The sequence below is a fragment of the Pelodiscus sinensis genome, chromosome 2 (genome assembly GCF_052426305.1).
Source record: "Pelodiscus sinensis isolate ZL-2025 chromosome 2, ASM5242630v1, whole genome shotgun sequence".
NCBI classification, from domain to species: Eukaryota; Metazoa; Chordata; order Testudines; family Trionychidae; genus Pelodiscus; species Pelodiscus sinensis.
This window is the reverse complement of record NC_143053.1, coordinates 58,143,719-58,159,410: the sequence shown is the minus strand read 5'-3', so window position 1 is coordinate 58,159,410 and position 15,692 is coordinate 58,143,719. Positions and strand designations below refer to the sequence as shown.

Below are 15,692 nucleotides of genomic sequence, written 5' to 3'. Positions count from 1 at the left end.
AACTGCTCTTTTTTTCATTACCAATCTTTTGATTAGTTTCTCCGCTTTTACATTCCTGGCCTTTGTAATGCCATTTCCTTCCCAAAGTACTACTTCCAATTTATTTCCCATAACAACAACAATAATAGAAAAATACTCCTTTAATAGCAAGTTAGTGGCCAAAATCAATTTTCTGGTACTTAGGTGCAATTCCTCTTGATTTCAGTGGGATTTGCTCTTATTTTGGGAGTGAGGGAGAGTAGTCTGTCTCTTACATTTCTTGGTGGATGGCCATGTTAACAAGAAGAAGTAACTCTTTCAAAATATAAGCAATCCTTATTTATTTTTCAAAATTAGGAGAATAACACTTGCAAACCTTCCTAGTTCTCTCATGTTGCGTCTTTCTGATTTGTTGAATATACTGGCTCATAAGAACATAAGAACGGCTATATTGGATCAGATCAAAGGTCCATCTAGCTCAGTATCTTGTCTTCCGATGGTGGCCAATGCCAGGTGCTCCAGAGGGAATGAGCCAGAACAGGTAATCATCAACTGATCACTCCCCTGTCATCCATTCCCAGCCTCTGACAAACAGAGGCTAGGGACACCATTTCTATCCATTCTGGCTAATAAGCATTGATGGACCTATCCTCCATGAATTTATTAAGTTCTTTTTTGAACCCTGTTAAAGTCCTGGTCTTTACAATATCCTCTGGCAAGGAGTTCCACAGGTAGACTGGGTGAAGTAATACTTCCTTTTTTTTCTTTTAAACCTTCTACCTATTAATAATAGGTAATGGGTTCATCCTTGGCATACACTTCAGATTATGACAGACTCAGCAGAATGGCATCAGCCTTTAGCCACACCACAGTTTTTGTGGAGAAAAATTGTTTACATAAAATGTGGTAAATTGAGCCATGTGGGAAATAGCATGGTTCCACTGACCAGGGATTAGAGACCAACATTTCAATTCTCTTCAGAGCTCTGTCTTTAATAGTGGGTGACCATGTGCAAATAATTTAAGTTATCTACACCTCTGTGTCTCCATCTATTAAATGGGAATTGTGGCCTTTCTCCTCAGCTGTGAGGGAGCCAAGCATGGTGCAGTTCTGATCATGTGGCTGAAAGACACCTTTCTTCCACCCTTGATCCTATTTTGGGGTAGGCACTGAACCAGTTGCAGATGGATGTTACATCAGCCTAAGCACTGCTTAATCTTGTGATGCCTCTTGAGGGGCCATTGTGCTAATCAGGGCCCACAGAGAGCATAGTGTGCCCTGGACCCAACCCATACACCCCTCCCCCTGGTTTAGGGTAGAGCTGACTAAATTGGCTTTATGTCCCTTGTGGATTTTCCCTCAGCTAGAAATTAGAGATAAAAATTACCAAGCACATTGGCTAGTCAGCTCCCATGTCAGTGAAGGATTGCTTCTTTCAGTGCATTTATTGTTGCTTTGTCCCATCTAGTTTCAACTGTCCCTTTTGCATTCTAATGATAATGAATGAAAACTAGATGGTTTGTCTGTCTTTCTTCAAATGATTTGGTAATAAAAGGTCTATAAAAATGTTAAAGCCAGGTACAATTGTTGTAAACTGATTTGTCCATTGAACATGCAAAAGCAATGAGGAACAAGGAATTAGGAAATGTAACTACATTTACATCATAGTTTTGGGCAAAGGTTTGAGTGACTCCTTATTTTAACCATCTGGTTTACCTACGCTTGGACATAATATGGCATTTTGTGCACTATAAATGCTGACTACTGTGATTGACTTTTGGAAGCAGTACTGAATTTCCTGGAATCTTTGTCCCAGCATGCTGAATCAAGAGAGCACAATATTAAGGGTATTCTCTGGGAAAAGTGGCTAAAAACTCTTCAGTGACTGTTTGTGCCTATGTATAACCTTAATGGTGAACAAAATGTTCAAATGTGTTTCGATTAGAAATCACAAATATATCATGTTTTTCTGATTGTCTTAAATATCATGTTAACATTTTCTTACTTACCTTATATTAGGTTCCAGACCAAAAAAAAAAAAAAAAAAAAAAATAGAAACCTAATCCTTTTGAGAAAAGAGAGCAAAGATTGTATAAAATTTTTCCCTCTGGTGGCTTTATAAATGTATACTTTGTGTCATATATGTCTGTTACCCTTTTAAGACTCTGAACTTTAGTCTTTTAAGGTGGAGACTTTACAGATTTTCACAGCTACAACCTACTTGAAAATTTAATAGCATGTGTAGTTTATTTTTTCTAGACTGGGAAATGGACTTAGCCCCAAACTTTATAGTTAGAATTTAAAGAAGTCCTGTTGTATTTCTGTTTTACATCTGCAGTAATGGATTTAGGAAACCACTTCAACGTAACACACTGAGTACTATCAACATAGTCCTCCAAAGAAAGTTGTTGGGGTGTAAAACTGAGACCTTTTGATCCATTAAGCAAATCCTGTTATCAATGTATTTGCACTTAACACTGAAACCTTTTCTCATTGAAATTAACCACAAAACTCCCTTGATTTCTATGGAGCAAGGTGAAATTCTTCACCGAGCACATACAGTATATACTCGAATATAAGCCGACCTGAATATAAGCCGAGGCACCTAATTTTACCACAAAGAACTGGGAAAAAATATTGACTCGAGTATAAGCCTAGGGTAGGAAATGAGGCAGCTACTGATAAATGTAAAAAATGAAGATAGATACCAATAAAATTACATGAATATTTATTTCAAAGAAAAACAATAACCTAGCTCTGTAAGTGGAAAAGGGGGTCAACAAAAACAATATGGCATCAAAAATACCGTAACTCCCGCTCAAAGTCCTCCCGCCAATCCAATGAGCCCCTGAAGGGCCGCCTGCAAGAAAGCACCCAGCGCCAGCACCAGTCACACACGGGAACAGACGCTCGGACACTCGGCCCAACCAGTTCAGCCCCCGCCGCCCCCGCCCGGACCTTTCCCAGGCCAGAGCCCCTCTCGGCTGCTCCCCGAGCCTCCCTGCCGGTGGCCCCGGGGCGAGGCCGCTGGCTCCGAGCAGCACCTGCGGGCGCACCAGCAACCCAAGCGGCCGGCAGAGGCTCCGAGCGCCCCGTGCAGCGACGGCCCCCGACACACGGAGCCCAGCCCGCTCCCGGCAGCGCCCCCCGCCCTGAGCGCCTCAGTTACCGGGGCCGGAGCTCCGGGCTCACGCGGCTAGACCCGGCCAGCGGCAGAGACGCGCTGAGCCCGCCCGCCTCAGTTCTCGAGACGCTGACTCGAGTATAAGCCGAGGGCGGCATTTTTCAGCACAAAAAATGTGCTGAAAAACTCGGCTTATACTTGAGTATATACGGTAATTACTGTGTTGGACTACAATCCTAATAATAATAATAATTAATAAATATATTATTAGCAAATGATATCTTTTTATCTTAGTGAGACTTTTCTTACCTTACTGCTCAGAAATTTTTTACTTTTTTTTCAAATACTTTTTTCTTATTGTAAAAAGTAAGCAGTGTAAAATGACATTTATTCATAAGAAATAGGTAAGATTTCAAAACTTCAGGTTTCCAAGTGCGATAGTTTTAGACAACAACTACGAAGTAATTTAAGTACCCATAGATTGGCAATTTATTCAAATTTATTCCAACCTTCACACTCTTGGCTATATAAAAAGCCAGCACTTTAAAATTCATGATCCTTTTTGATTAGCTGACATGATGAGTCATCAGCCAAGCTCTGTATGTGCCACTGTGCTGACCTGTTCTGCATTAAAGAGGCTCAGGCTACATTTCATTTTGAGGAAATATATTACAGCTGTATGTGCTTCAAGACACCTGATTTCAAATTCTGAGATTTTGTTTCCCCTTCTTTCCAATGAAAATTGGAAACTTCCCATTTTCTACTGAGGGGTTGGCTTCTTGTTCCTACACATGAAATAATGGTCCCACAGAGATGTATTAATCTTAGAGTTATGATCTTTGTAGTGAACAACAGCTTTCTTAATTAGGATATTTTGGACTTTCAGTAATTCTCAAAAGGAAAGTAGATATATATTAATTATTGATTACAATAGGAAGAAGACAGATAATAAATTTAGCCCTGGTGTTAAGGATCAGTCCTGTTTCATGTGGGACACAGTTAAAGAAAAATTGCGATTGGTAGCTTTACTGGAGATGTTTAAAAACAATATAGACTAGTTAGCTTTAATGAGCGGTAGATGTATTGCAAATTATTACATTTTGCAAATCATCAAGTAAATGAGCTAACAACTATAAAAAATGAATGTAAGAAATGTTCTAGAGAATTCAAAAAAAAATTAAATGAGTATCTTAAAAATATTTCTGAAAGATTGTTTGTTTGTTTGTTTGTTTTGTCCCGAAAGATCTCCAAAACAGTAAGAGCTAGAAACACCAAATTTTGCATGGATACTACTAATTTCCTAACTTAAATAACTGGATTGGTTAGCTCCCAAAATCAATTCCCCCAAAGTCCCAATTGGGCCAACTGATAATTCCAAAAGACCTCTGAAACGATAGGTCTCCGAAACAATAGGAGCTAGAAACACCAAAATTTGCACAGATACTACTGATTTCCTAACTTAAATAACTGTATTGGTTTGATCTTGAAATTGGTTCCCCCGGTTTCTCCAGAGCTCCAATTGGGCTCACTGCTAATTAGCTTTTAGCAGCACCTGATCATAGAATCACAAAATTTTGCACGGATACTCCTGATTTCCTAACTTCAATCACTAGATTGGTTATATCTCGAAATCAGTTCCCCTGAGAGCTGCAATTGTGCCCACTGATAATTAGCTTTTAGTAGCGCCTGATCATAGGCATTTGCTGGACTTTTCTGTTAAGCGTGTCACGTAAACTGCAACTACGAGATCCTAGAGGATAAAGCATGTGGGCACCTGCAGCACCATCAAGGGAAAGACCATGGGGGAAAGGCTGCAGTGGAGCAGAGAATCAGCAACCTCCCCTATACTAGGGCACCAGCAGGTCTCCAGGACAGACCCAAATGTGGCTGATGCTGGCTGGGATCTAGCCTTGCTAACTGTGGCTGGGAGAAGCCTCCAGCTATCACAGCCTCTCAACATCTTCACGCAGTCGGGCTCCGACTGAACCTCTTCCGGAAATTATAGTTGCTTCCCTCCCCTCCCACCCAAATGAGCCATCCCACCACTCGTTCTCCTTTGGGCTGCATGCGTTCTCCTGGCAGGGCTGTGTGTGTTATCAGCAAGTGCCATGGGCATTATGCACTTTGCAGGATTCAGCTCATAGTACAAAGAGGAGGTGGGTAGTAGGACAAGGTTTTGAGCACCGTGGAGCCTGAAGAGGACACGGTACACTCAGAACAGCCTGTTCTCATTAGAATACTTACATTCAGGTGCTGCATGTCGTGATCATCTAGATATCACTAATTGAACCTGGTCTGAAGTTGTTTCGATTTGTCTGATCAATGCAACCGGTCCAGCTGTTGCTAGGAAGTCCATTCAGGTTGCCCCATGGAGCGTGCACTGAAGGCACTCGGGGAGTGGCTACTTGGGTAGCAGTGATTTGCTGCTGCTGCAGAGCCCAGGAAACATCCCCTCAATTCCTCAGGGGTTCTGGCAAGGAGGCTGCAGTTATTGGTTTGCATAAGTCTTTAAGGGAAGTTGGGCCTTCCTGATTTGTGGGGATTGAGAAAAGAGACACTATGGGATTTGTCATTTTGTAAGCACATCACTAGCTATGTTAATTTCTCTAATATATAGGAGAAAAGTATTTCCAATAAAATATGCTGTGTTAATGTATTTGATGTAGTTCATTCATCACACCTTTTGCTATACTTTCCCCGGGCGACACCGGATATTTCTGCTAGTTGAAATTTAAGAAGGACCTACAGATTCGTATTCTGCAGGCTATTAGAGTTATAGAAATTGACATCTCTGGTATTTGGAGCTATTCCTTAGAATTATACAACAAGGTTATAACTTTCCATTAAGCTGCAAAGGGTGATCCAAAAAACCTCTAAAATAGCAAGGATATAATTTTGTTATTTCAATGGGCATTTTCTATGAGGTTTTTCCATTTTTACTTCTAAAGATTTTAGAGTTATTTATAATTTATCCTGTACTAGTACTCATTGTAGTGTAATTAGTAAAAATAAATGTCTTGGTGATATTGCCAGATAACTTGCAACAGTTGATAGCAATTGCAGGCTGTCCTCACTCTAAGTCCAAGATATGTTCCAAAAAACTTGAACTTATAGTGAAACAACTTAAAGCGGGGAATTTTTTTCCGCCCCGTGGCTGACTTCCATTTGCACAAATTGGGGGGGGTTATTTTTGCACAGCTTAAGAGCAGGGAATGGGAAGACTTATAATGCATCACCTCCTACAAGTGTCAACAACTTTAGGGCGGAACGGATGTATACCAGGGCGACTTATAGCAGGGATGCCCTGTATGGTACGTTTTTGCAGAGAAATAGCTAGAGAATGCTATGACTGTATGAATCTGAAATTATATACATTAGTAAAATTACACTGCATATTGAAAACTTAATTATCAAAATAACGTTTACAAATAAATGCTGTATAGTTCATATCTGTCTATGAATGGCTCTCATGAATCTCAGTGCAATCTACCTTATTGATTTTTCTCAACTGGAAGTCCAGTCAGCCAATGTGGTGCCTTTGTAGCTGTGCATTGGTATCTACTTGAGGAATGAAGATGCAGCATCAGGACATTCAGAAAAAATTACTGCAAATGTTATCTTTTTTAATTATTTTAACAATGGCACCTTATTAATTGAGGCTCTGATACATTGAGGTAATTAAACATGACTGAACTTGGCTCTGCAAAAGATCAGTATGAATGGGCCTTGTGAGATAATTAAAATGTATGATACTTAGCAGCTTACAATATTAACTCATTTTTCTCTCTTTTCAGGTCTTGAATATAATAAACACACTGGAGAAGACATACAAACTTCTGTCAATGCTGTGAGAATTAACCAAACCTCATTAGCAGCAGAAAATCTTCAAAGGTATAGAAATTAAACACTTAACCAATAATTAATGAAACCAACCATGCTACAAGCTTTTGCAGCATAGCCTAGTTATTAAGATAGGTCAATAATTTAACTGTAATAAATCATCTGTTGGTTCCATCTTGTCAAACTATAAAGGCTCAAGATTAAGTCAAGGACCCTTTACTTTTTAGTGAAACAATAAATGATTACACAAGGTAACTGAGCAATCCAAATATTGTTACTACTGATGTTATTTTTGAGACATAAAGAAATTATTTATTTTGTTCAAAAGTAACATGTGAACAAAGCAGATGTCTCTCTAGTCCTTATGAAAGAGACATATTTCAAGTTTTGAAGGCCAAGGACAGTCATGGCAAGACAAAAGAACTTTTTTCTGAAAGAAAAGATGTATACCAAAAAAAAGTAATGGTTTGTTTTTTCTAGTTTGTGTGAAGTAAGTGATCGTGAATGCAAGCAGCAATATCATTGCATGCAGCTGGCCAAAGTGCAGGCAAGTGCGATGTGAGCTGTCTTGCATAGCTCTGCCAATGCAACTCAGACACGATTTGCAGTGTTGTCTATTTTAAGTCCCAGATAACTGAGAGGCAGATTCTGCCTAGTACAGGAAATTCCCTGGTGCTTTTGTAATGTGGGAAAATGTGCATTAAGGAACTAGGGATAGATTATCAAACCTTACTTCTCAACCTGCCAAAGTCAAAATACAGAACACATTTTGGGACTGTGTCATACAATGGAATCACAAGATGTATTATAATGCAATGAGCTTAACATCCTCTGAGATTCATTTCTTCAGCATCAATAACATTTCCTGTCACCTCATTTACATAAATTATTTCTGGTGAAATCATCTGCAAATATATGTGGGATAATAGATTTGTGAGGTTAGAAATAAATTTGTCTAAAATTGAGACATCACTACTAATGAAAGGCAGTTAGAAGAAATCAAATGTATTTTGCATGTGACCTCAATTATATTTAAGTCCAATATTTGCAGCAGTATAAAGCTAGTAGTTATGTTTATTTGGCTAATCTTATCTTTCATTCTTCGGTCTCACCACTGTTAATTATAGCAATAGGCTAAAGCCCAATTTCCAGATCTGTCTTCTGAGCATCCCAAAGTTCAAGGGATTTTGGATGGAGATTTGGTTTGGAACCCACTTGATTTATATTTTAAATGTTAACTAACCATATAGGGTTCTTTTCAGTAAATTAGATTGCTTGTTCCTCAGGCAGCATTTAATGATAATTATAAAGAACGTAAGACTATTCAGACAATCAGATCATGCACTTGGTTGATTCTTCCTCTCTCCCAAAATAGCAATGTCTTGCGTAAAGGAATGACCTGTTGAGTGCTTCATTCAGATTGTTGAAACAGGTTTTATAGTTTTCTTCTTTAATTTGTGTTTTTGATAGCAATAAAATATATCTATAAATCCATAGATTATTAGTCCAGAAAAGACCGCACTAGTAATATAATCTGTTCCTGAATTAATTCCTATTTGAACTAGAGCATATGTCTTAGAAAAACAGTCACTCTTGACTTCAAAATTTCCAGTGATTAAGCGCTCATCAAAACCTGTGGTAAATTATTCCAATGACCGACTATCTTTGACTAAAGAGGCTCATCTATTATCAAATTTATTTCCCCCATGTAAGTACTTTCAGCAACTGATCAAGTCACCCGTTATCTTTTCTATGTTAAACTCAACAGATTGAACTCTATGTTGCAGGCTATGTGGATATACCTCTTGAGTCTTTCATTACAAGGCATGTTTTCCAATCCTTTAATCACTTGCATAGTCTCTTAACCTTCTCCAGTTTATCAGTATCCTTCTGGAACTGTGAACACATTATTCCAGTACAGGTCACACCAGTGACAAATAGAGATAATATAACCTCTGTTCCAGGGAACACTATAGCCCTTTTGGCCACAGCATCACACTCAAGCTCGAGTTCAGCTGATTACTTACCATGATCTACCAGTCCTTTTCAGAGTCTCTGCTCTTCAGTAATGATTTTTTATTTTATTTCAGGTTACTGATTAAAATGTTAACTAGCATGGGGCCAATAAACTAGTCCCTCTGGAACACCACTACAAACCACCCATTCAAATGATTCCTTATTTACAGTTGTGGTTTGAGCCTTATAGTCTGCCAGTTTTAAATTTGTTTGTGTGACACAGTGATTTTGTATCATTCTGATTTGTTAATCAAAATGGCAAATGCCTTACAGAAATTATTACATCAACCCTATTGCCGTTAACAACATTTGTAATCTCATAAAAACAAAATCAGCATAGAAGATCTGTCTCCCATGCTGAATGGCTTTGATTACATCACCCTCCATTAATTCTTTTAGTAAATCCCATATCAGCCATTCCATTATTTTCATAAGGATCAAGTTTAGGCTGACAGGCCTATAATTACCTGGATAATCCCATTTGCCCTCTTTAAATGTAATATACCTAGTATTCCATGATTTAATGAAAATCAACATTAACAGTTCAGAAAGCTCCTTGATCGGTTCTTTTAAAACTCTTGAACGCAAGTTGTTCAGATGCGCTGATAAAATCTAGCGTTAGTAGCAGCTGTTTAACATTGACCTTAGTTACTCTTAAAAGGAAAAGTATTTCTTCATCATCAATTATCATCATCAGTTTCCTATGAATATTTCGTTCTTTTTTAAAAAAAGAGATGGTCTTGCAACATAAAATATCATAAGGGCTGCCACACAACAATTGGAGAGGCTTTAGTTTTTGACGGTGTGTGTATATTTTATGTAAATGATCTGCCCCATATACCATGTCATCTTCTGCTTCTCCTCTCTCCTCCCTCCCCCACTTGGGCTTGGGTCATTGTGCAAGCGTCAGCCATCTTCACCTGTCCAAAGTGGCATTAAGGTTGACCTGTGTACCATTTTTTTTATGCAGTCCATCAAAGTTACTATCATTACCTCAGATTTCCTCAGCATCTGTTTCCAGGTACCCTTTTCTGTCATGCTACTTTCCAAAGTCATCTTCGTCTGCAAGCCTCTATGTCTAAACCACTGAAATTGCACTCTTTGCGTTTTGTCACCTGCATTTATAATTTGGATTTCTGTCATAATGCTCTCATTTCACAATCTCTCTTCATGTAACTCTTTTTATTGCACAGATACATCTCATTTAAATATTTGTGGACATTGAACCTGCTGTCTCTTTACCCTGGGCTTTCAATCTGAGTGGGATATGCTTGTCATAAACAACTTCTGAAATGTTATTCCACACTTTTCCAACACTTCCCAGTTTGGGCTATATCTCATTTTCAAGTAATCCATTTCCATAACTCAGTTGCCAAGGTATTTGAACAGTAAAGTGGGCATAGTTGAGCTCCATTAATTTATGCTGTTTCCCTGTCACACCTCTGTTGACTCACATGATGTCAGTCTTAATCAAGGGCATGCAAAATACAGCCTCAGGCTGGATCCAGCCCTCCAAGCAACCAGATTTAGTCTGCAGGAGCCTCAGCCAGGTTCCCTACCTGTCCTGCCCTCCACACGCTACTCAGAGCAGCTCTCTGAATGCTGCTAGCCTGGGGGCTGGAGAGGACAGAATTGTTTCTTGTGCTGCCCCTGCCACCAGCACAATATTGCAGCTCCCATAGGACAAAAGCAGCGAGGAGTCCTGTGGCACCTTATAGACTAACTGAAGTGTTGGAGCATAAGCTTTCGTGGGCAAAGATCCACTTAATCAGATGCAAAGATGAAGTGGGTCTTTGCCCATGAAAGCTTATGCTCCAACACTTCAGTTAATCTCTAAGGTGCCACAGGACTTCTTGCCGCTTTTGCAGATTCAGACTAACACGGCTACCACTGTGATACTTCCATAGTACTTGAAAGACAAACACAGGGAAAACCTTATCAATCAATAATTGGTAGAGATAGGCCTGAGATTTAAAGTATAGATAAAAGGAACTTGGAAATGGCAGAGATATAAGGAAACTTGGAAATGGCAGAGATGCTTAATGATTTCTTTGGTTCAGTCTTCACCAAGAAGTCTGATGAAGGAATGCCTAACATAGTGAATGCTAGTGGGAAGGAGGGAGGTTTAGAAGATAAAATAAAAAAAGAACACGTTAAAATCACTTAGAAAAGTTAGATGTCTGCAGGTCACCAGGGCTGATGAAATGCATCCTAGAATACTCAAGGAGCTGATAGAGGAGGTATCTGAGCCTTTAGCTATCATCTTTGGAAAATCATGGAAGACAGGAGAGATTCCAGAAGATTGGGAAAGGGCAAATATAGTGTCCATCTAAAAAAGGGAACTAAGAATAACTCAGGAAACTACAGACCAGTCAGTTTAACTTCTGAGCCAGGAAAGATAATGGATCAAGTAATTAAGGAAATCATCTGCAAACACTTGGAAGATAATAAGGTGGTAGGGAACAGCCAGCATGGATTTGTAAACAACAAATCATGTCAAACCAATCTGATAGCATTCTTTTATAGGATAACGAGTCTTGTGGATAAGGGAGAAGTGGTAGACATGGTATACCTAGACTTTAGTAAGGCATTTGATACAGTCTCACATGATATTCTTATCAATAAACTAGGCAAATGCAACTTAGATAGGACTACTATAAGGTGGGTGCATAACTGGCTGGATAACCATTCTCAGAGTGTAGTTATTAATGGTTCACAATCCTGCTGGAAAGGTATAACAAGTGGGGTTCTGCAGGGGTGGGGGTCTGTTTTGGGACCGGTTCTGTTCAATATCTTCATCAACAATTTAAATATTGGCATAGAGAGTATGCTTATTAAGTTTGCAGATGATACCAACTTGGGAGGGATTGCGACTGCTTTGAAGGACAGGGTCATAATTCAAAATGATCTGGACAAATTGGAGAATTGGTCTGAGGTAAACAGGATGAAGTTTAATAAGGACAAATGCAAAGTGCTCCACTTAGAAAGGAACACTCAGTTTCAGGCATACAGAATGGGAAGAAATTGGAGAAGGTCCAGAGAAGAGCAACAAGAATGACTAAAGGTCTAGAGAACATGACCTATGAAGGGAGACTGAAAGAATTGGGTGTGTTTAGTTTGGAAAAGAGAAGATTGAGAGGGGACATGATACCAGTTTTCAGGTATCTAAAAGGGTGTCACAAGGAGGAGGGAGAAAAGTTGTTCTTCCTGGCTTCTGAGGATAGAACAAGAAGCAATGGGCTTAAACTGCAGCAAGGGAAGTTTAGGTTGGACTTTAGGAAAAAGTTCCTAACTGTCAGGGTCATTAAACACTGGAATAAATTGCCTAGGAAGGTTGTGGAACCTTCATCTCTGGAGATATTTAAGAGCAGGTTAGATAAATGTCTATCAGGGATGGTCTAGACCGCACTTGGGTCCTGCCATGAGGGCAGGGGACTAGACTCGATGACTTCAGAAGCTTTCTTCCAGTCCTAGTATTCTATGATTCTATGACATCCAAAATTTCTGGTTCTGCTTTTTGAGTCGAGGTCTAATAAGAGATGGATGATCAGCTTGAATCAAAGAAACTTAAACCAAGTTCTTTTTAAAATCTGAAAACTTTTGATTAACTTTTTCTTTTGTAATCCTCTATACTTCTTAATTCTTCCCAGAAGTTACAAAATAATATGAATGATAGTTTTCATGATGCTTCCAGCCTGACCAGAAACAAAAAGTACCATAAATATCTTGAAGATATCTTCTTGAATGGCTTCTAGCCCATTTCTGCAGATCTCTAAAATTTACATTTTTATGGAGTTTTTGGATAAACATCTGAACTTGACAGTGCTTATCTGACCTGCATATTTTAAGATTCACCCATCATTAACTATAATTTATTTGTGGTGAGAAACATTTCAAGAAAGTGTTTATCTTCCCATGAGTTAAAGGTCATGGTAACTTCCACAAAGAAACTATTTCATAAGCTCAGTATGAGGTATGCACAAATGTAATCCATATTCATGCAAGACATTAGGAATGTCTTGAGAAAGTTTATTATAAAACGAAGTGTCCTTATTTAAGGTACAATTGAAAAAGGTGGAATGTGCCAGTGAAAAGGAAGACAGTTTTTTGACCTGAGCCTAAATGTTATGTGTCAAATGTAAATAATTTATTAATAATAGCAAAACTTCCATCTCGGAGTTAGATTTTCTGATACATTACCATTGACATTCCAACAATCAATGCCAATTATCTACTATAAGGAGAATTTAACACGTAAGGCCAGATTTTATTAGTGCATTAAAACTGTATGCAGTAATAATTGCTCCTGCAAATGATTAGTTTGATGTGCATATAAACTCACTGTAATTGTGCAAAAAATTGCACATTTGGATGCATAAATTACATGTTTTCTTATCCTCAGACTTATTTGGAAATCTGGTGCTTGACATTTAGCTCTAATGATAGTTGTCATGATTGCAAGATGAATTATTCTAAATGTCAGTCTCTTGGAACTATTTATGAATCTTTTCCTGTATTTATATTGTAGCTACCATATTAAATGAGTCACTCCCTGCCTAGCCAATGTCAGCTGCATTATTGTGCCTAAATAAGGAATTGCTGCTATGAAGTGTAATCAAAATTAAAAAGAGAAGTGGTCAGATTTAAACACTTCTAAAATAGGTTTGAAAGAGTGCTTGAAGAAATGGATTTTGCAAGAGGATTGCCCATATCAATTTTTCCTATGTCCTCTTACATATTTCCGTTTGCATCAGTGTATCAGTAGACTGCAGTTTTTGCTTGTTTTTCCCCCAGCCCACACATTTCTACTGCCAACAACTTCATCCAAAAAGTGTCTTTTGGGAGGGGGTAGGGGCAAAGGGAATATAAAATATCTCATAAGGAAGGAACCTTATAGCTCCATTAGGATTAGATATGGATTAGATCGCATCATTCAGCATATGGGGAGAAAAATCCTGAAAATGAAATACATCTCCCAATTTCAGGATTAAAACCAGAAAACTCAGAGTAACAACTACAACAAAACTGCAGCATACACACATAACTGGTTGTTCAGGCACAACAAAGTTCTAACTTTGTCAGAGGATGGCTAGTTCTGAAAGGGAGATGGGCCACAGTTCACCTGTGACCAATTTAACTCACTTCCCCAGAGCAGGGAAGTAAGGGTCACATAATGGAGAACAGGTGTGCTCTATAAGAACAGGAGAAAGCTTCAGGAGGGAAAGGAGAAAGTGTGGCAGTGTATGGAGACCAGGGGAGTAGCTTGCCAGGTTTTTCTTCATACCTTAACACCTGAATAGTTTGCAACTCAGGTCAAGTCTACACTGACAAGTTAGAAGAGTCAGAAAAGTGAGTTCCAGCCAGGAAAAGCCTTGGATTGGTGACCAAATTGGGATCCAACTCTGGGAAGGAGGACTCCATACTTAAGAGAGTGAGAGAGACCGAACTGAGGTTGGGACAGAGGGGGGCCAGTGGACTGAATAAAATGGACCCTAGCAGGGGAATGTATAAATTACCCTTGGACTAAAAAGAGGGGAAACAGAAGTAGGGTGTTACAGAATGGCTGTTGGTCACAAGTGGGTGCTCATGAGGCAGCGAACCCTATTAAGGTAAGTAATGTTTTAATTATAGAAGGTGGGTATGGTTAGCTCAGCACTTCTGTTTGGACAATGTTTGGTGGTTGGGGAAAGTGGTGTTTGGCCCTGGTTCAGTAAATAATTTAAATCCATTTGTATTTGAGAGAGTACTTAACAACGTGAACTACTCTAAGCATGTGCTCATATCATATTGACTTCAATAATTAATCATTGTACTGAATTGGGACCACAACGAGTGAATAAAGAAATGTTGTCACTTGTAGCTCTCTTAGGATTCAGCATCTGGATGGAACCACCTTTGTCACAGCATGTTGTTAATTTGTTTCTCTCTCTCTCTCTTTCTCTCACTGCGGGTGAAATGAGTTGTTTTCTTCACAAAGATGAGTTGTTAGGCAGTTTGGGAGGTTTGAGATTTGGAGATCATATAAGCAATCAGTTTCTATTCAGATTAAAATATAGTCCCTCACCTGAAAAAAATATTGGAAGTGAGGAAAACATTTCTTCTGGTGAAAAATCAACCACATTCTGCTCTTATTTTTTCATTTGAGGGTCAAGCGGACAGGATTTCTAGCTATTGGATAGGCTAGATATCAGGATAAGCTAGCTATTGTTGAAACGTGTGAATTGAGAGATGATCTGTAATGAGCCAATTAACCAAGATAATGCTGCCCTTTCTTCCCCTCAGTTTGTCCTCTGTGGCATACTACCGAGAAGAAGGCTTGCCCCATGGTTAGAGCAAATGTATTTGACTTGGAAGGGTTGAATTCAACTCCCTTCTACACCACAAGTTTCGTTGGTAGATTGGTTGGTTGCGGGGGGGGGGGACACTTTGCCTTTCTGTGCTAGAGGTAATAGTATTTCCCTACCTCATAAGGGTATTGTGAGGATAAATATACTAATGATTAGGAAGCACTTCATATTCTTTGATAATGAGGATTATATAAAAACCTTGGATAGATATCAGACTGTTTCCATCAACCCTGGGGATGCCTGCCTATCAAGAAGTGATACAGTTTATATGTAGGGCCTAAAGCTCGAGAACGCCCATAACTCCCCTAGAAGACATGCTCAGTATGACTAGACTTGTAGCTTGCACAGTACTCTTTTACAAGGCTATACAATTGTAAAATAAAATT

The 15,692-nt window shown here is 39.0% G+C and overlaps 1 protein-coding gene across 5 annotated transcripts in view; it reads left to right on the top strand.

The window, feature by feature from the left end:
• The window catches only part of SULF1 (sulfatase 1), a 153,697-nt gene that overhangs the window by 29,267 nt on the left and 108,738 nt on the right, over nt 1-15,692 (top strand). For 4 of the 5 annotated variants that reach the window (XM_075920557.2, XM_075920559.2, XM_075920558.2 and 1 more), the window contains one exon: nt 6,898-6,994. The gene's annotated coding sequence lies outside the window, so the exon portion shown is untranslated. Of the gene's footprint in view, nt 1-6,897; nt 6,995-13,840; nt 14,569-15,692 lie in introns of those variants that run through there. The other variant, XM_075920560.2, reaches the window with a different exon arrangement.